The following is a 22232-nucleotide window of genomic DNA, read 5'->3' on the forward strand; positions in this document are numbered from 1 at the left end:
GAAACAAAACAAAAAATAGTCATGCTTAATCCTTACCCCCCAAGAACTTTGACAAATCCGGTTTGTACCCTGTATTATATTTACTGTCTGCTCATTGTAAAAAGAAAAAAAAAATCTTTACACACCAAGAAAACTTTGACTATTTTCAGGTTGCATGTTGTTTTACATGTACTTTATGATCATTGTTACTGGTGGGATCTTTATCACACTATCAAACCTTTAAAAAAAGTTCTGACAAAATTTATTGTATAATTTTATGCAAAAATGCTTAAAATCTGTACATTTATCTTTGTTTTGTATAATAAAGTTTTTAAAAAAATAAATAAAATTAAGATTATTAGAAAATAGCCACTATTTTCATGTATATCTTTTTGAGGAAACAAACAAACAAACAACAACAACAAAAAAAACCCTCTTAATATAACTCACATGTAGCCAAACCATTATTAACACAAACAAATAAAAAAAAAAACTCACATAAATCTATCTATATAATTTATGAAACTGAGCAAGAATTTTTTCCTTCTCTTCACACTTATATAATTGTATTTTCTGTAAATATCTACTGGATACTTTGTGTCCCAGAAATTATGAAATTGGAGAAATCATAATTCATGGTCAAGGTATGGGATATAGTCCATGAAACCAATCTAAGGATATCACTATGCCTTTTGGCTGGTCTGGAGCTTGCTATGTAGAACTGACCTTGAACTCAAAGAAATTAATATGCTTTGGATTCCCTGTGCTGCAATATTTCTTGTTATGTTTTGTGTAGATTAGGCATTTTTTTCTATTTTGATTCTTCTTACCAGGGATTATCCATAATAATCATTCTTGGAGCACATACTCCAAGAATGAAATTTAAATAATTTCTTTTCCATTTTTTAACTTTCATTTTTTATTTTTTTGAACTCTAGATTTTATTCCTCTCCCAGGCCACCCATATACTGTACCAAATCCCATACCTCCTCCCACCCATCTCCTACATCTCCTCACCCACCCCTCTAGACCTCTAAACTCCTTGGGGCCTCCACTCTCTTGAGGGTGAAGTGCATCTTCATTGTCTCAACCTCCACCTGGTAATCCTCTGCTGTATATGTGTTGGGTGCCTCATATCAGCTGGTGTATATTGCCTGGTTGGTGATCCAGTGTCTGAGAGATCTCATAGGTCCGTGTTTATTGAAACTGCTGATCCTCTTACAAGATTGCCTTCCTCCTCAGATTCCTCCATCATTTCTCTATTTCAACCTCAGGGCTCAGCAGCTTCTGTTGATTGGTTGGGTGCATGTGTCTGCATCTGACTCTTGGAGCTTTTTGTTGGTACTTTTAGGGCAGTCATGATAGGTTCTTTTAGGTGAACACCCCATAGCCTCAGTAATGTCATCAGGGCATGGGGCTGCCCTTGTGCTGGATTCCCCTTTGGGCCTGTGGCTGGACCTTCATTCCCTCAGGCTATTCTCTATTGCCATCATTGCAGCTTTCTCAGACAGGAACAATTATGGGTCAGAATTTTTACTGTGGAATAGCCACCCATTCTATCACTTAATGCTGGAGGTGAACTCTATGAATTACCTCTCCCCATTGTAGAGTATTTTATCTACCCCCACCTTGAGTGCTGAGATTTGTTCAACTCCCAGGTGTCTGGTACATTCTTGAGGGTCCTTACAAAGTCCTACCTCACGAGGTCGCCTATTTCCACTTTTTCTGTTGGTCCTCAGGGCTTCAGTTCTTTTCTCCCACCCAATACCAGATCATGCTACCCTTCACCCCTTGTGCTTGCTTTCGTCTCCCTCCCAAACTCCAAAGATATGCTGCTGAAAGTTCATTAAGAATCTTTTTCATTCTTACAAATATGGCATTTATGCCTTTGTTATTCATCATATCTTTTAAACATGATTACTTTGAAAGTAATAAAGAATTTGAATGAAAATATATTATCCATATAGTAATAATGATGAGTTCAAAGATTTAGAACTATTTTTGCAAATATGTAAGGACAAAACTCAAACTACGACTACTACAGAAATGCTAAAGTAATCTGTGCCAATAATGGGTACCTTTTCTTAAAGACCTTACTAATTTTCCACACTGAGAGGAATATTGCCTGCATCTTTCACCATGATTCTATGCAAGCCTATCAACATAAAGCAGGCTGACATGAACACTGGATGAGAGGGAGAGCCAGTTTTTTTCTATAAAGACAGTTATCAATTACACTAATTTCTGCATGACATCTAGAGATAGACTGAGTGTATTTTAACTTGACTTGAGTAATATCACATAGGGCAGCTTTGATCATCTGTTTGTCTTTAAAGTCAATATAAATGAAAGGCCACCGACAATGTATATGGAATGAACTGTGCCTCATTTTAAAATGACAAGCCTTGTCTATTTTACAGGAAACAACACAGAACAGAGGCAAACTGGCACTTGAAGGTCTTGGTTTCAGTATTATACTTCAGCACAAAGACAAATGTCGATTAAGAACCTTTATTTAAAGGTAGATTAAGAGCCTTTCTCCAAAAGCAGGCTATTATCCAAGGGCAAAGTAAGAAAAACCCCAACATTTTTTTCTCATTTTCAGTAATGACTTAATAGCTGAAATGACAGGCAGGTGATAGAGAAAACGGGCATTTTTAATGGTTGAGTTAGGGATAGCACAAGGGGAACCTTGAACCATTTTAAATAGAAAATTATGAGGTTATTTTACACTGCAATGTGATGAGAGTCAAAGAGGTACATTTGTACTGGAAGAAAGTCTTAAATACTAGTCTTTGCACATCATCAAATCTATGTGAATAGTCACATGATTGGGATTGCCCTTTATTTGACTCTATTTTCAAATAGCCTTCACTTTTCTACTTCTGACCACATTTTAGTAATGTATGATTATTTGTATTAAGGTATTATAGTTGACTAGATACTTAAAATCTTTAATGTACTTTTTCTTTGATTTTTGTAATTCTGTGATATGGTATTATGTAACTTTTTTTCTGTGGATCTCCTTTTACTGTCCTTTGATGTTCCTTAAGAAAATATTTTTCTTCCTTGGCCATACCATAAATCTAAATTTATTACTCCCTCTGCTATTGCTTAATGTTTAACACTAATAAAATTGCTACTTAGCATTTACACGAGGTTCATATTTTAAAGTATTTTGCAAGGACTATTACTCAGATCTTTTTAATGAGGGCATTTTCAGTGGTAATTTGTATGAACATTCAGAAAAAGTTATGCAAGTAAAATTCAAGCCCTAGTCCTGTAACAGTTAAGAACTGGGATAGATGAGTACTCCAGTTCCAAGAAATGCTTTTCTAATATATAAAAGAAGGAGAAGCATTAAAATTGTATTGAAGACAACAAACTACTACTATATACAGATTTGTATTAATATGTATCTATCATAAAAAATATTATAAAATATAGATATGTAAAAATAGGATTCTAAACATCCTGATCATATTTTATTAACATATGATTTATTAAACTGAAAGAGTATCTTTCCATTATGTTGAAAACACTCTCTATTTGTTTTTTACATAAATTTCAGGTCATGTTGCCTATTTTGAGTTATTACTAATGTTATATCAAACATTATATTCTCCCATTTAGATATCTATAGTTTTACATAAAATCTACTTCTTTTCACAATAGACTCTTATTATTATAAATTAAATCTATATAAATATATAGATAAAATCTTAATTTTTCAGCACGCTTAAATAAATTCACCATTAAATCTCTAGAATAAAAAATCTGCAAACTCAATTTTTTAATTCTTTGGTAATTATAAAGTCACTGATAGGTATTATCTGCTCAGTAAATGTCTGTGGCATGCTTGGTTTTGACTATAAGTATTTCAATATTATTTCAAATAGTAAAATATCTTATACTGGAGGTTATAGTCAATGATGTCTTCATTTAAAACCATTTGTCATAGTTAATTTCTGACCTTGATCAGAGCATACCTTTGTAAATATTTTTAATTTAATTTTTGTTTATACATTTGTACATATTTGTGAATTAGTGTGATGTTTTTATCCATTCATACACTAGGTATTTATCAAAGGATCATGATTAATACAGTTGTTTTGCTATAGAAAACCATTTTATGTAAATTAAATGCATTTTGCTGTACTACAGAACAAAACTTTTTTTCATTATACAATAATAATCCATTAATTGATTGATTTCTTCTCTTGTTCCTAACATTGTCTTGAATCTCTATAACATTTACAGATTTTACTTTATAGTGACATCTCATAGTATTGGCAATTCTTTCTATCTACAAGCATACCTTCCTTAGTAGTCCTGCTTTCATTTTTCCCCAATGCCTATCATGAAATATGCCATAGTATTTGCTGCAACTGTGCATAACAATAACTATTCTTTATTGATTTAGTGTATGTATTAATCAATAATGACTAACTATAAGGACACAGAAAGAATAAACAATGGCCAGAAATGGTGCTTGCCATGCACATGAACACCTGAGTTAAATTCTCAGAATTCATATAAATGTAAAAAGGGACAACTGACTCCCCAAAATTTTGCTCTCACTTCCACATGCAAACTATAGCATATTCTCCTCTATATATGAATAATGAACACATTGTTGAAAAAATATGCATATTGTCTTTAAATAAAACTTGTTACTTTGTACAATTTGTAAAGAAAACTCTATATTTATGCATATGAAATAACTAAAAATAGAATACTGAATTAAAATATTCATTATTAAATAACAATAATATATTTAAATTAAGGTGTCCAAGTGTTAGCAATAGTCCAAGTAGCAATTATTGAAAGAAAAGCTAGAAACGTTCTCAAATGAGGAACATAGAATGGCTGAGAAACATCTGAGGAAGTGCTCCACACTTTTAGCCATCAGGGAAATGCAAATCAAAACAACCCTGAGATTACACCTCACAACAGTCAGATTGGCCAAGATCCAAAACTCAGATGACAGCAGATGCTGGCAAGGTTGAGGAGAAAGAGGAACACTTCTCCACTCTTGGTGGGGTTGTAAACAGATACAACCACTCTGGAAATCAGTCTGGTGTTTCCTCAGAAAAATGGACATAGTACTACCTGAAGACCTAGTTATTCCACTTCTAGGCATATACCCCAGAGAAGCTCCAACATACGTCAAAGAAGCATGCACCACAATGTTCATAGCAGCTCTATTTATAATAGTCAGAAGCTGGAAAGAACCCAGATGTCCTTCAGTAGATGAATGGATACAAAAATTGTGGTTCATTTACACAGTGGAATAATGCTCAGCCATCAGAAACAATGACTTAACCAAATTCTTAAGGAAATGGCTGCATCTAGAGAATATCATCCTGAATGAAATAACACAGTCACAAAAAAAAAAAAAAAAAAAAAAAAAAAAAAAAAAAAAAACCAGACATAATATGCAGTCACTGATAGTGGGATGCTAACCCCAGAGGCTCAGACTGCCCCAGAAACAACTCACATACTGTGTGAAGTTCAAGCAAAAAAGAAAACAAAACAAAACATCAACAAAAAAAAAAAAGTCATGCTCAATCCTTATACACCAAGAACATGTTGACAAATTCTGGGTTACACCCTGTTTTACATGTACTTTTTGCTCATTGTAAATAGTAAAACCTTAATGCAGAGTATCAAACCTTAAAAAAAAGAAAAAAACAAAAAAAAAAGCTAAGCACTGACACAATTGTATTTGTATACATTTATGCAACTTTTAAATTTTTTTCTTTTATTTTTGTTTTTTGAAATAAAGTTTAAAAAAAATAATAAAAAAAGAATAAAAACAAAAAAAAAAAGAGTCTGCAAGACAGTTTTTATTTTTCTAGATAAATCCCAAGGAGTTCAACTAATCTATATATAATTCTTCAAAAGATTTCTTTTGCTTATTAAAATGTTTGCAATCTTTAATAACTATTACCACATCTGGTGAAACCAAATATAAATTTTCAAAAAAAAATCAGAATGCAAAAATATGAAAGTCATTTCATCTCTTATACCAGCTCTCTGGATGCATGTGTAGAACTTACTCATGTATCCCTCTGTCCTCTTGATCCATGGGTTCCACATGTAGATTTATCAGCTTTCTAGCTGTCCAATTTTCTAGCTCCCAAGGCTACTCTATTAAAATGTCTTGAGTTTTATTTTTTATGTTTTGAATTGTATTCTCAATGAGTTAATTCTTAATACATCCTTTTAGTCATTTTGTAATTGTTCCCATCTTCGCTTTCATAACAATTACTACATTTTATTTAAATGACATTATTGTTTAGTCTGGGGAAACTGAAACATTCTTTTCTATTCATAGATTATTAAGAGAGCCATTTTATCTTGAAAATTCATAACACGTCTTATTTAAAATTTCTAGCTTTGTTTTTTTTTTTTTTTTGATGCAAACTGGAATTTGTTAGACTCAAATAATAAAGTATTGATTTTCCTGGTTTTGTTTTAGAATTATATTTCTTTATATAGTTATAATTTTCACTTCATTCTCTTATTCTGACTTCCACCTTCCTCTACAAATTCTCCTTGTTACATTATTTTATGTGTGCTCATGAATGTGTTGATGTGTGCATATATGTGTGTGCATGTGATGGCCAGATGTCAGCCAGCCATGGAATTGATGTTTCATCTAGTTATAGATTCACAAGAGATGAGTATACACTCATGTAGGGCAAATGTCAACTCTATCCAATTACATGTTTTTTCTATGTCATGTCTTCTGACTGGCTAAACACATATGCTGTGCATGGGATTGGACTGAATAATCTTTAGTTTGGTAATGCCTGGTCTTAGATTCTTTTTTCCTCAAGTAAACTTTGTAAAGTGTAATTACTTTTTATTTCTTTATTTTCTGTTTATGATGCATGGAGGCTTGTATGATGGTGTGAACCTTTAGTGCTGGAATTTGAAAGGTGGAAAACAGTGGTTTTGGAGTTCTGGGACAGTTTCAGCTACATGGCAAGTCTGAGACCGGCCTGAACTACAGAAAGCTTTCTCCAAAACCAAACCAAACTAAGCCAAATCAAACCAGAATATTATTTTCTATAAGGTGAAATATATCCGGTAGTGTCATTTGAGTTTTTCCATGTCAACTCACAGGTCAGTTTCATTTGTTTGCTTTTTTTATTAATAATGTAACTGGCTGAAAGCAAAACAGCCTCATTTCCAGCATTATCTCTGTGATAAGGCAATTGGCACAGAAACAGGCAAAGTTTTAACATTTCAAATAGATATTTCTTGCTAGTCTGGGGGATATGGAGGGAGACCATTCTGCTTAGCTTGAGAATTTAAGAAGTATGGTAGATGATGTAGTGGGAAGCTCAGTTTATAGGGATCAAATGTTAGGTGCCTCCTGCTATCATTTATTTCACTCTTCCTTATCTTTTCGCAAAGTGCTAATAGAATTATTTGAGAGTGAATTTCAGATATAAAAATAAAATACAGTCCTACAAAAAAAGAAAGTTATTGATATATTTACTGCAGTATCTTAAATTGATATTTTTTTGAGTTCCCTTCAGTGCATTCTTTTTTTTAATTGAAGTACTATATTTTTTTTAAAAAAACAAAGATTAATGTACAAATTTTAAGCATTTTTGCATAAAAGTATATGAATACATTTTTGTCATTGCTTGGCTTCTTTTTAATAAGGTTTGATAGTGCACATTAAGATCTTACTAGTTAAAATGAGCACAAAGTACATGTTAAACAGGATGTAATTTGGAATTAGTCAAAGTTTTATGATGAGTAAGGAGTAAACATAATGGCTTTTCCTTCACTTTTTTTTTCTTAAACTTCACACAGTCTGTGTGTTGTTTCTGAGGTGTTCAGAGCTTTCTGGGGTTAGTATCCTATTATCAGTGACTGCATATTATGTCTGTTCTTTTATGAATGGGTTATCTCACTCTGGATGATATTCTCTAGAAGAAAACATTTTCTTTTTTTTTTTTTTAAACGACTTTATTTTGCAAAACAAAGATAAATGTAAAGATTTTAAACATTTTTTGCTTAAAATTATACATTTTTGTCAGTACTGTTTTTTCAGACATTAAAATAAATTTTACATAAAACCATGTGAATATGTTTTTTAGTCAGTACTTGATTTTTTTCAAGGGCTTGACAGTATGCATTGAAAACGTACTAGTTGCAATAAGCGTAAAGTACATGCAAAACATAACGCAACATGGAAATAGTCAAAGTCATCTTGTTTTGTGAATATATGTCTATTTTTTGTTTTCTTTATTTCTTGGACTTCATACAGTTTGTGAGTTGTTTCTGGGGGAGTGCAAGCCTCTGGGGTTAGCATCCCACTATCAGTGACTGCATATTATGTCTGTTCTTTTGTGACTGGGTTATCTCACTAAGGATGTTCTTCTCTAGATGTAGCCATTTTCTTAAGAATTTGGTTAAGTCATTGTTTCTGGTGGCTGAGCAGTATTCCATTGTGTATATGTACCACAATTTTTGTAAACATTTTCTTAAGAATTTCATAAGGTCATTTTTTTCTGATAGCTGACTAGTACTCCATTTTTATATCCATTCATCTACTGAAGGACATCTGAGTTTTTTCCAGCTTCTGGCTATTATAAATAGGGCTTCTACAAACAATGTGGTACATGTGTATTTGTTGTATGTTGGAGGGTCTATGGGGTATACGTCAGAAGTGGAATAGCTGGGTCTTCAGGTAGTACTATGTCCAATTTTCTGAGGAATCGGCAGACTGGTTTCCAGAGTGATTGTACCAGTTTAGAACTCCACCAACAGTGGAGAAGTGTTCCTTTTTCTCCACATCTTTGCCAGCATCTGCTGTCAACTGAATTTTTGAACTTTGACAAATTGACTGGTGTAAGGTGGAATCTAAGGATTGTTGTGCTTTGCCAATAATATCTTGGATATTAGGACTCTATCTGATGTGGGTTTGGTAAAGATTTTCTCCTACTTTGTTGGCTGCTGTTTTGTTTTCATGATAGTGAGCTTAGCCTTACAGAAACTTTGCAATTTTATTAAGCCTCATTTGTCAATCTTTGACCATAGAGCAAGAGCCATTGGTGTTCTGTTCAGGAAATTTTCTCTTGTGTCTATGTGTTCTGAAGTTTTCCCTAATTTCTATCTAATATGTTTAGTTTACATGGTTTAATGTGGAGAAATTTGATACACTTGCACTTGAGCTTTGTACAAGGAGATAGAAAGGATCTATTTTCATTCTTCTGCATGCTGTGTGCCAGTTGGACCAACACCATTTGTTGAATAGGCTTCCCTTTTACCAATGAATGTATACAGCTCCTTTGTCAAAACAGGTGACCAAATATTGTTTCATTGGCAATAAAATTAATTTATGTCTTTTAATTTTGAAGATTCACTTATATATAAAAGAAGCTGAAGGTCTGATTTGTTAAATTATTATTATTTTCTGTTACCTTTTTGCTTTACATTTTGCTCAGTGCTCCCTTTTAATTTTTTCCTGCCCATAACCTTTCTTTTACCGCCTTCATTTCTCCTGTGAACAAAATATTTTTCAAGAAGAGACACAGTTTGGAAAAATGAAACAATTCACAGGAAATGTCTGCTTCATTTTATTTTGTAAATTATGAAATGTAGGCTGTAATTGAAACTGGAAGTTACTGAAAAATGTAACTATCTTTCTTTTCTATAGCTTAAACAACTCATAAAGTTTTTAGTAAGTATCCAGTTCTTAGACCTTGTAATAATTAAAATATTCCAACTCTTGCTATGACTGTGACTTTTTGGGCAAAAATAACTTCATTACTTTATTTTCCTTCATTAAGCTGTCACCAACCGACTGTCCATTGATTATTCAGAAGGAAATACAGAGAGATACAGTCCTGGTGAGAAGGGGTTCCAATAACAAGGGGGCGAAAGATCTCTGCTGAGCTTGCAGAAAGTGCACCCCTGCCCAGTTTAATCCAGGAACCAGGAAACCTGCATTGGGCCCTCTGTTCCCAGCCTGTGGCTTTTGGGTGCAGAACAGTTGCTCGAACCATCTGCTACCAGGAACAGAGGAGACCCAGAGACACAGATGTGGTAAGAAGGAGTTCAGAATATCAAGGGGACAGAGAGATCTCTGCCGAGCTCATTGAAAGTGCAACCCTCCCTTGCTTGATCCAGAAACCAGAAACTCAGAATAGGCCCTCTGTTCCAGCCTACAGATTTAGGGTGGAGAACAGGCGCTGGGAAGATCCACAACCATGAAAAGCAGAGATCCAGGGAACCAGGCTAGGTTCAAGGGAATGGCAAGAACCAACCTCTGACAACAAGATGGCAAGAGGAAAGGGAAAGAACGTACCCAAGGGAAACCAAGACAACCAACAACACTAGAACCCAGCTCTCACATCACAGCAAACAGTAGAAGTCCAAACACTCCAGAAAAAGAAGACTCAGACATGAAATCCTATCTCATGATGACGATAGAGATCCTTAAACGAGAATGGAAGGAGAAGTGTTAAGAATTAGAAACTTTTAAAGAAGAAACAAGAAAAACACTCAAAGAACTCAAAGAATTAAAAAAAAAGAAAACAGAAACAAGGAGATAAAGGAATGGAAGAAGGGATTTAAAAAGGAAATGTACCCAATAAAGAAAACACTAAAAGAGACAGTCCTAGAGGTATAAATCCTAAAAACAAAATCAGAAGTCACAGATGCAAGCATTTCCAACAGACTATACAAGATGGAAGAGAGTATCTCAGGGGCCAAAGACAACATTGAAAACAGACAAATAGTCAAAGAAGATGCAAAAAGAGTAATCTCCTAACCCAAAAATGCCCAGAAGACCAAACCTGAGGATAATAGGAGTGGAAAAAAGTCAAGAATATCAAGAATAAAAAGTCAAGAGGCACAATAAATATCTTCAACAAAATTGCAGAAGTAAACTTCCCTACCCTTAGGAATGAGAGAATCACAAGCAAAAAAATAGCCTACAGAACTCCAAATAGGTTGGACAAGAAAAGAAATTCCTCCTGACACAAAATAGTCAAAACACCAAGTGCCCGAAGTGAAGAAATAATACTAAAAGCAGTAAAGGAAAAAGATTATGTAACATATAAAGGCAGACCAATCAGAATCACACCCGATTTCTCAACAGAGCAGATCAGGGTTGAAGAGCCTGGACAGATATCATGCAAACACTAAGAGAGCACAGTTGCCAGCCCAAGTTGCTATACTCAGTAAAATTGTCAATCACCATAGACGGAGAGACAAAGATATTACAAAACCAAATTTACACAATATCTGACCACAAACCCAGTACTACAATGAATTATAGGTAGAAAACCCAATACAATGAGGGGAACTACATCCTAGTAAAAACAAGAAAACCCCTAAGAAAGAAAGCCAAGAGAAAAAAGACACAAAGGCACAATTCAACCTACAAAAGCAATAATAGCAGGAAAAAGCAACCACTATTCCTTGATATCTATTAACATAAATGCACTCAACTCCCCAATAAAAAGATATAGTCTATCACACTGGATAAATAAACAAAACCCAGCATGTTGTTGCATACAGAAAACTCATCTCAGAGACAAAAACAGACACTATCTCAGAGCAAAAAGTTGGGGAATAACACTTCCAAGCAAACGGCCCCAAAAAGAAACCTGGAGTGGCTACTCTAATATCAAATAAAGTAAATTTCCAACCAAAAGTTATCATAAAAGATAAGGAAGGGCACTTTTTTCTCATTACAGTGAAAATCTGTCAGGAGGAACTCTCAATCATTAACATATATGCTCCAAATACAAAAGCACCCATATTCATAAAATAAACCCTACAAAAGCTCAAAAAATACATTGCACCCCACACGATAATAGTGGGAAACGTTAATGCCCCGCTCTCACCAATGGACAGACCATGGAAACAGAAGCTGAACAATGACAAGTAAAACTAGCAGAGACTATGAACCAACTAGAATTAATAGATAACTACAGAACATATCATACTAAAACAAAATAATACACCTTCTTCTCAGCACCTCACGGCAACTTCTTGAAATTGACCACATAATTGGACACACAGCGAGCCTCAATACTTCCATGCATCCTTTCAGATCACCACGGTCTAAGGCTGATCTTTATTAAAAACAAAGACAACAAGAAGCCTATATACACATGGAAACTAAACAATGCTCTGTTAAACAATAGCAGATTCAAACATGAAATAAAGAAGGAAATTAAGGATTTTCTAGAATTCAATGAAAATCAAAACATGACTACCAAAAACTATAGGATGCAATGAAAGCAGTACTGAGAAGAAAACTCATAGGTCTGAGTGCTTCCAAAAAGAAACTCTAAAGAGAGCATATACCAACAACCTGAGAACACAGTTGCAAGCTCTAGAACAAAAGGAAGCAGATACACCCAAGAGGAGTAGATGGCAAGAAATAATCAAACTTAGGCCAGAAATACAACAAACAGAAAAAAAAATCCATTTTAAGAATCAAAAAAACAAAGAGCTGGTTCTTTGAGAAAATTAACAAGACTGATAAGCCCTAAGCCAACTAACTAGAGGGCAAATAGAGAGTATCCAAATTATCAAAATCAGAAAGGAAAGAGGAGTAATAAAAATCGAAACTGAGGAAATTCACGAAATCATCAGATCCTACTACAAAAGCCTATACTCAACAAAGCTGGAAATTCTTGAGAAAATGCATTACTTCCTAGACAGACACAACATCCTAAAGTTAAACCAGGACCATGTAAACCAATTAAAAAAATCCCATAACACTTAAATAAATAGAAGCAGTCATCAAAAACCTCCCAACCAAAAAAAAAAAAAAAAAAAAAAAGCCCAGGTCCAGATGGGTTCAGAGATTTATTGACGAAATAATACCAACACTCTCCAAACTATTCCACAAGATAGAATCAGAAGATATAATACCTAACACATTTTTTGAGTCTACAATAAACCCCGTTCCTAAACCAAACAAAGACCCTACAAGGAAAGAGAACTTCAGACCAATCTCACTTATGAACATTGATGCAAAAATACTAAACAAAATCCTTTCAAACTGAATCCAAGAACACATCAAAATGATCATACACCATGATAAAGTAGGCTTCATCCCTGGAATGAGGGAATATTTTAATGTACAGAAATCTATCAATGTAATCTACAGTAAAAACAAACTTAAAAAAAAAAAAAACACATGATCATCTCACTAGATGCTGAGAAAGCATTTGACAAAATTCAACACTCCTCCATGTTAAAAGTCTTGGAAGGAACAGGAATCCAAGGCCCATACATAAACATATCAAAAGCAATATACAGTAAACCAACAACCAACAACAAACTTAACAGTGGGAAACTTGAAGCAATCCCACTGAAATCAGGGACTCGACAAGATTACCCATTCTTCAACTACCTATTCAACATAGTACTGGAAGTCCTGGCTGGAGCAATTAGACAGTAAAAGGAATTCAAAGGGATACAAATTGGAAAGGAAAAATTAAAAACATCACTATTTGCAGATGGCATGAAAGTGTACTTAAGCGACCCTACAAATTCCACCAGAAAACTTCTACACCTGATAAACAAGTTTAGCAAAGTGGCTGGATATAAAATTAACTCAAACAAATCAGGAGTATTTCTATATTCAAAGGACAAACATGTGGATAAAGTAATTAAAAAAAAGATACCCATCCCAATAGTCACAAAAACTATGAAATATCTTGGTGTTACTCTAATAAGTGAAAGACCTTTATGACAAGAACTTCAAACCTCTAAAAAAGGAAATCAAGGGTTATCTCCAAAAATGTAGGATTTTTCATTCTCCTGGATTAGAAGAATCAACAATTTAAAAATTGCCAACTTACCAAAAACATTCTACATTTTCAAGGCAATTCCCATTAAAATTTCAACCCAAGTTTTCATTGAATTTGAAAGAGCAACATGCAATTTCATCTGGAATAACAAAAGACCTAGCATAGCAAAATCCATCCTCAAAAACAAGAAAATATATGTGGTATTCACTAGTCTGACCTCAAGCAATATTACAAGGTAATTGTGCTAAAAACTGCATGGTATTGGTACAGAAAGTGGCATGTGGATCAATGGAATAGAACAGAAGATACAGAAAAAAGCCCACATATATATGGTTACCTGATTTTTGACAAAGGAGCTGTAAACATTCAATTGAAAAATGGGACAGCCTATACAACAAATAGTCTTGTTCCAAGTGGCACTCAGCATACTGAAGAATGAAAATAGACCCTTTTTTATCTTCTTGTACAAAGCTCAAGTGTAAGTGGATCAAAGATCTCCACATTAAGTAAGGTACAATGAAACTATTAACTGAGAAAGTAGGGAAAACCTTAGAATGTATAGGCACAGGAGAAAATTTCCTCAACAAAGCACCAATGGCTTGTTCTCTAAGATCAAATAGAGACAAATGGGATTTAATTAGATTACAAAGTTTCTGTAAGGCTAAGGAAACTGTCAAGAAAACAAAATGGCAGCCTACGGAGTGGGAAATGATCTTTACCAACCCCACATCATATTGAGATCTAATTTTCAAGCTATACAAAAACTCAAATAGCTAGACACCAGAGAATCAAACAACCTGTTTAAAAAATGAGGTACAGAGCTAAACAAACAGTTCTCAATTGAGGAATATCGAGTGGCTGAAAAACATCTAATGAAGTGCTCAGCATCCTTAGCCATCAGGGAAATGCAAATCAAAACAACCCTGAGATTCCACCTCACACCAGTCAAATTGGCCAAGATTCAAAACTCAGATGACAGCAGATGCTAGTGATGATGTGGAGAAAGTGGAACACTTCTTTACTGTTGGTGGGGTTGTAAACTGATACAACCACTCTGGAAATCAGTCTTTGGATTCCTCAGAATATTGGACATAGCCTTACTGGAAGATCCAGCTATTCCACTTCTGGGCATATACCCCAGAGACACTCCAATATACAACAAAGACACATGTACCACAATGTTCATTGCAGTTCTATTTATAGTAGCCAGAATCTGGAAATAACCCACATGTCCTTCAGTAGATGAATGGGTACAAAAACTGTGGTATATTTACACAATGGAGTACTACTCATCTATCAGAAACAATGACTTAACTAATTCTTAAGAAAATGGTTGCATCTAAAGAATATCATCCTGAGTGAGATAATCTAGTCACAAAAGAACAGACATAATATGCAGTCACTGATAATTGAATACTAAAGCCAGAATGTTCTGAACACCCCAGAAAAAAACTCACAGACTGTGTGAAGTTAAAAAAAAAAGTAAAGAAAAAAACATTATGCTCAATCTTTACACACCAAGAAAACTTTGACTAATTCTGGATTACATCCTGTTTTACATGTACTTTATTCTCATTGTAACTAGTAAGACCTTAATGCACACTATCAAACCTTTGGGGGAAAAAAATGCAAGCATTGACAAAAATGTATTCCTATACTTTTATGCAAAAAATGCTTAATATTTGTTCATTTATCTTTGTTTTTGAAAATAAAGTTGTTCAAACAAAAGAATAAAGAAAATGCTTATTTAAAAACAGAAGGAGATACAGTTACATAGAATCCAACTGCCTTATTAGCAGTATTTCTGTGTATTAAAGTCTGAGGCCATTCAGTCTCTATACTTGTGCAGTATTGCTGCTCATGGCTTTGAATGTCACTGGCCTATTACTGATCAACATGTTTTAGAGCTTTGTCAACCTTCTCTTGTTGATGGTCAGGTTTTGTTGTTGGTTTTGTTGTTTGTTTGTTTGTTTGTTTGTTTGTTTTTCTTTGTTTCTCCAAGCTCTATTTGGTTTTATTTTATTTTTCCCATTTGAAGCACTCCTTTCTGAAGGGATTAAAGAAAATCAGCACCTTTATGAAATTAATAAAGCCACTCTTTATTATAAAAGCAGTAAGTACTGGAAAAGTAAAAAAACAAAAGAAAAACAAAAACAAAAACAAAAAAAACAAAACCAAAACAGTTTGTTCTCTGGTTCTTATTAATAAGATACCATGATAAGAAGCTATGTTTACAATGGCCAATTAAATTTCCAATGACTGGGGATGAGTTGTAATTTTTTTATTACCTTTATTTTTTTTTTGTACAATCTAGGCATTATCCCTCTACACTTCTACCCTCTGACAGTTTCTCATCCCATTTCTTCTCCACTATAATTCTCCAAGAGGATGTTTCCATTTCCTCAACCTTCCCCCATACACACCCTGTCAACTTCTGTATTCCCTGTGGCTTCATGTCTCTCAAGTATTAGCCACATCTTCTCTCACTGAGGCCAGGTCAGGCAGTTGTCTTCTGTGTATATGTTGGGGGGCTTCTGACCAACTCTTTTTTGCTACCTGGTTTGTGGCTCATGAATACAATATTTCTTGAGTTCTCTTTAATCTTCTGATTAACTATTCCAATTCCATGTCTGCATCAAATCTAATGTTCTAATAAACAGATAAAAATACTTGGAATATGAAAACTTAGCAAGACATTACTCTCTACCAGCTAATGGGCTAAGAATGCTACCAGATAACATCTGAGGTTCGTAGTTGAGATCTCTCTGCCTGCCTAGCAGATGTCAATTTTTTCATCCACTTTTTTTCTCTTTTTTTAATTCAAGTATAACTATATTCACCAATGTATTGTGAAAATAACTTGATTTCAAATTTCTTTGTTCTGTTTTAATAAATCTCCATGAAAATATTTCCATACTACAGCAAAAGAACGTAGTGTAAACTAAATTTATATTCCAGGGCACGATGACTTATATTTGGCTTCAGAATAAATTGCAGTTTTTTCTCATTTAGTTTTATACTATGAATTTGGGTCTACAGTTATGGCAGATCAATGTGTCACCAAGTAGAATACACTTTACACAGAAGTAAACAATTTGAATAGTGCGAAGTACCATCACATGAACCCCCAAGGCCACCATCCATCATCATATGCTTGAGTGTAAATTAGCAACAAGGTAATGGTAAAATGAATTTAAAGACACACACACACACACACACACACACACACAAACAATCTGGCATGAAAAGGATATGAGGTACTGCCCATGTCCAGGGTGCAAATTTACTGCTTTCTTCATTGGCAAGACCCTGACCAGCAAAGACCATCATGATATACATAACTACCAATGCGGCCTCAAACTCATGGGCTCACATTATTCTATTTATTATGCATTATATTGGCTTATGTTCCTTGCAAATTTTCTGTTGTTAAATGAGCACAATGGCAATGCATATGTGTATATTTGTAAAATCACTGATTTAATTATGTACAATTATTTAGCTGTAAAGAGCTTGTAATAACTTCTTAGCATCATTTCTTAGAATCTTTAGATTGTATTGCCTCACTTTTTTTTAATTTTAAAACTAGTCTAAGTTATTGAGTTAATGGCTGCTGGATTAGTATAAATAAAACACACACACACACACACACACACACACACACACACACACACACACTCACACATACACACATATACTTACTCATTCATACCTTACACCTTACTCTGACCAAATAATATTACTTGTACATACAAAAATTCAGGCTGACCATTTGGTATTAGATAATGAATTTTTGACAGTTCGGGGAAGAGTCCACTGTCAGCATTCCTTGGATGCCTGCACTTCTTTGTCTAAGGTTCAGTGAAAATTTATGCTCCTTTATTAGGCATGTCTGTCAATATAGTCTTTGTCAAGTGTTATTTCTTATTAAATTATTCTTTTATTCATAAAAGTTCATTTTGAAATTTTTTTTTAATTTGAAAACAGTAATGGTTCTTTTTTTTTTTTTTTTTTTTTTTTTGGCCTTTCTTCTTTTTGAGCTCCATGTGGTCTGTGAGTTGTTCCTTGGATATTCATAGCTTTCTGGGGTTAGTATCCAATTATCAGTGACTGCATATTATATCTCTTCTTTTGTACATGGGTTACCTCACTCAGGACGATATTCTCTAGTTCCGTTCATTTTCCTAGGAATTTTGGAAAGTCGTTATTTCTAGTAGCTGAGTAGTGGTCCATTGTGTAAATATACTATAATTTCTGTATCCATTCATCTACTGTATGAAATTTGGGTTCTTTCTAGCTTCTGGCTATTATAAATAAGGTTGCTAGGGAGTCCCATTTATCAACTCTTGATCTTAGACCATAAACCACTGGTGTTATATTCAGGAAATTTTCTCCTGATTCTATGTGTTTTAAGCTTTTCCCTACTTTTTCTTCTAGTAGTTTCAGTGTACATGGTTTTATGTGGAGATCTTTCATTCACTTGCATTTAAGCTTTGTACAAGAATATAGAAAAGGATCTATTTTCATTCTTCTGCATGCTGACTGCCAGTTGAAACAACACCATTTGATGAAGAGGCTATCCTTTTTCCATTCAACATTTTTAGCTCGTTAGTCAAAGATCAAGTGACCATATGTGTGAGAGTTCATTTCTTGATCTTCTATTCTGTTTCTTTGACCTACCTACCTATCTCTGTACCAATGCAACACATTTTTTAACACAATTTCTTTGTAATATAGCTTGAGATCAAGGATTGTGATGTACCACAGAAGTTTTCTTGTTGTTGAGAATAGATTTAACTGTTCTGGGCCTTTTTTTTTTTCAGATAAATTTTCAAATTTCTCATTCAACTCTAAAAAGATTGAGTTGGAATTTTGATGGGAATTGCATTTAATCTGTAGATTATTAGCCACTTTTCTTACTGAGCCACATCATTGAGATCTCTAAATAACCTTCTTCCCCATTTATTGTGAGCAGAAGATGGGCTCGAATATACCTGCAATGTCTTCTCAATAATTTCTTACAAAAGTCACAGTTAAAACAAAAAATATTATCAAATTTAGTACAGAAGCTATAAAAAATGCCTTTACTTAATTTTCTTCCCTCCCATGATGTTAAACTTAATTGGCAATTTGAAAAAAATCTTGAATAACTTGGGAGATAAACTTTTGGGCATGTCTTGGAGACAGATCTTGATTGTGTCCATTGAAGTCAGAAGAATCATCTTCCCTGAATGGAACTCTCCCCTAGCTGAGATCTTGTACTATAATAAGAGGGAAACTGAATATACATTTACATATCTCTGTTTTCTAATTATGAATTCAGTAAGAGTCAATGTTTCAAGACATGTATTTTGAGTCAGAATAAAACATTTCTCCTGATTTTCCTGACTATCAAAAATAGGTCACCAAATTAAGACTGCTATGTCCCATAAATTTATTGTATAGCTTTGATCACAATCACTAATGATGCTCTTGATATAGATTGGTGAGTTTCTACCACCAAACTTACCAAGTACAATCAATAAGCCTTCTTACAGAAACAAACTGCTGCATTCTGAAACCTGAGGTCAGTTTTAAAACCATGAGCCATCTTACATACAAAATTGTAATGGAGCTTGTGGGTAATGCCTATAGTCAATCTCTGGGATCACATGAATCCCTAGAAATGTTGAAGTTTGGGGTCCTGTTGTGATGAACTTTCTTCCCTGCATCAGTACAGAGGGCAATTTTACCAGCATCTTTTTCCTGGTATTGGATGATGTAGGGAGGGTACAGCTTTTGTATGAGTAAATATAGGAGCTATCTATTTGGTGTGGACAATTTCTTTACACCTAAATCTAGAGTCTTAGGCTTATTCTTAAGCCATACAACTGTTCCTCTCCAAGGAATAGTCAGAGTCACCAGATAAAAAGGATGAGCAATTACTCTCTCATTAGAGTAAAGAGTAGGTTTTTTTGTTTATTTATTTATTTATTTTATTTGCTTTTCTTGTGTATCTGTTTGTTTTGAAAGGCATGTTTCTAAGGATTTGGATCTCACTAGTTGCTTTTATTCTTCAGAAGCTCTGAAACTCACTATGGATTTAAGCATGAGCCTTTATTGACCAGTGTTAGTGTTCTTATCCCTGTCTCTATATTTTTGCAACCCACTGCCATGTTTGTTATTTGTCACTGTTAAGCATTCTGTGGTTGCTTCCTGACTATAGATTCAGTATTATTTTATTTACTTTGTCAGAAAGAAGGTTTTAAATCATTTTTACTAGGACACAAAACATTTCTAGCTTCCAGAACAATATTGTCTCACATTTGCTCACAGTGTCAGTCGGTGTGTTAAATTCAACATTTTTTAATACTGCATGTGTAAGAGTGAGCTAACAATTGCTTCTATTTTGAGTTCTATTCTGAGGTACAGTACTCACTTTTATACATGACTGTCAGCATATTTCAGATTATTTCTTTGTTCCATACACCCTTTCTGTAAATACATTTTGGTGAAGCTCAGTAACAACTTCTATTCTTGCCTGCCACATAGACCAGGAAGAAGCAAAATGTTTTTTCAATGTATATACCATTTAGGGAAATTAAAAATAAATGCTTGTATAGTTTTTTGTAAGAAATCATTTTTCAGAGGATGACATGAATAAAAATAAAGATAGAAAGCAGGAGAGTAAATCTTGGGGACTTATAATGCTGAAGATAGGATAGGTGACAGTAGATTAGCTCACAGAATGGTGGCCACTGAGTTTGTCTTTTAAAGACTAGGAAGGCTAGGTGGTTTTAGCAGTCTTTTTCAAAGATATAGACATGACACAAAACTCTGTTATATTCCATAAAATAAGTTATATTCCCAACTTCTGAGTATTTGTAATTGATGATCAGAATGAAGAAAAAATTTCTACAGCTACTAATTGACAGATTGATTTAATATTGAGACACAATTGCACAATAATTTTCAAAACACTTTGAAATAGTGCCTCTAGACACTGGCTAAGGGATATTCACCATGAAAGTTCTATCTTGGTAAGTGACATTAATTGAAAAATAATGGGTGGCTATATCATTCTCATTTTGACAGATGAACACTTTATTACATTTTAAGCCACTATATTATAAATTCAATGTCCATCCAGAACTCCTTCCTGAATTACCTTGGAAAGGAGCCTGTGTATCGGCAACATTCCTCTTTGATTGATGCCAAGCTGTGAAATCATAGAAATTGAAGCCATTATTATATTAGCATGTTAACATCCCTTACTAAATTATAAGGAGTGATAAATTAAGATTTATTTTGAATCTTTCCTTCCAGAGGTTTTAAACTGAATTGTAAAATTGCAATTTTCCTTAGGTACTTTATATAACACATTTGTAAGAGTAAAAACAACATGTTCTGTATTGTTCAACTTCTGTCCTCTTTAAATGCTTATAGCAGCATTTCTAAATACAGTTCAACATTGTTAAATGGTTTTACTTATTGATGCTATAGATACCTTTGAATGGTTAGGATAGATTTAGAGATATTGATGTCTTACTGAATGCAATTTTATTATGAACTGGCAGTCAGCCTATAAAGAAAGAACAGAGACTTATATTTGGACCATGAAATCTCCTCATAGCCTTTATATGTAAACACTGAATTCCAAGCTAGTAATAATTTCCTAGAATCTATAGGAACTATAGAGTATTAGGTGTTATTGTGATATGTAGATTATTATGGCTATATTTTTGAAGTTTATACCTTTCAGGCTCCTGTCTGCCACTATGTGAAATAGAACCACAGCAAATGCCCACCAATATTCACTGAAACCAGTATGCCATGATTATGACTTTGTTGCCATGGTGGCATGAAATTGTGATTGGAAATAAACACTTTATAATATAAATTATTTCTGTAGTATTTCATAACCATCATGAGATATAGGAATAATATATTTGTGCTTTCAAGATATCTTACTGGTGCCTTTTTTTATTTTTTTATTCCTCGTGAGAAATGTTTACTCATTTATTTATGTGTTTACTTATTTATTGTGGTGCTGGGATTCAGTTATAGGACATTGCACACATGTAAGGCATATTGACTTTGTCATTGATTAAACTACTTCCCAGGCTACTTAAGACCAATAGTGATAAGCAACTCATGGTATTGGTAGAAACAAACATGTCAATCAATGGGATAGAATTGAAGACCCAAACATAAATCCACACACCTATGGAGAATAATCTATGACAAAAAGAAAAAAAGCCAAAATCATACAGTGAAAGAAAGAAAGCATCTTCAAGAAATGGTGCTGGTCTTAACTGGTGGTCTGCATGTAGAAGAATATCAATTGAGTCATATTATTCTTCTTGTACAAAGCTCAAGTCAGAGTAGATCAAGCAACTCTATATAAAACCAGATACACTAAATATAATAGAAGAGACCTATTTAAAACAAATATTACTCATCTAAAAT

This window comes from Micromys minutus (assembly GCF_963924665.1).
Source record: "Micromys minutus genome assembly, chromosome: 1".
NCBI classification, from domain to species: domain Eukaryota; kingdom Metazoa; phylum Chordata; class Mammalia; order Rodentia; family Muridae; genus Micromys; species Micromys minutus.